This window comes from Odontomachus brunneus, unplaced genomic scaffold (assembly GCF_010583005.1).
Source record: "Odontomachus brunneus isolate Ranch 3 - 2012 unplaced genomic scaffold, Obru_v1 Obru_scaffold_507, whole genome shotgun sequence".
In the NCBI taxonomy this organism is placed as follows: Eukaryota; Metazoa; Arthropoda; class Insecta; order Hymenoptera; family Formicidae; genus Odontomachus; species Odontomachus brunneus.
In genome coordinates, this window is record NW_022639957.1 from 14371 (window position 1) to 14669 (window position 299).

The window sequence follows — 299 nt, forward strand, 5'->3', positions numbered from 1 at the left end:
ACAAATAATCTGTACATGTAACACTTTCAAAATATATAAATTGTAATCCCAAGATCTGCTGCTTATTTGTAGTACTCCTTTTTTCCCTATTTTCTCGATACACCACAAATAGTCTTAAAATGTTATTCGTTTTTTCTTGCGCATCTAATTGTTGAATGCATAACACGCAAAATCTTGTCGCGGGGGCACAGTGTACGTGCTCATAAGTAATAAGAATCTCATGTGTCACATTTTCTGCACATCTATTTGTCGAATGCATACGTTTGCAGAATATTAGAGTTTGCAGCTGTGACTAAAAA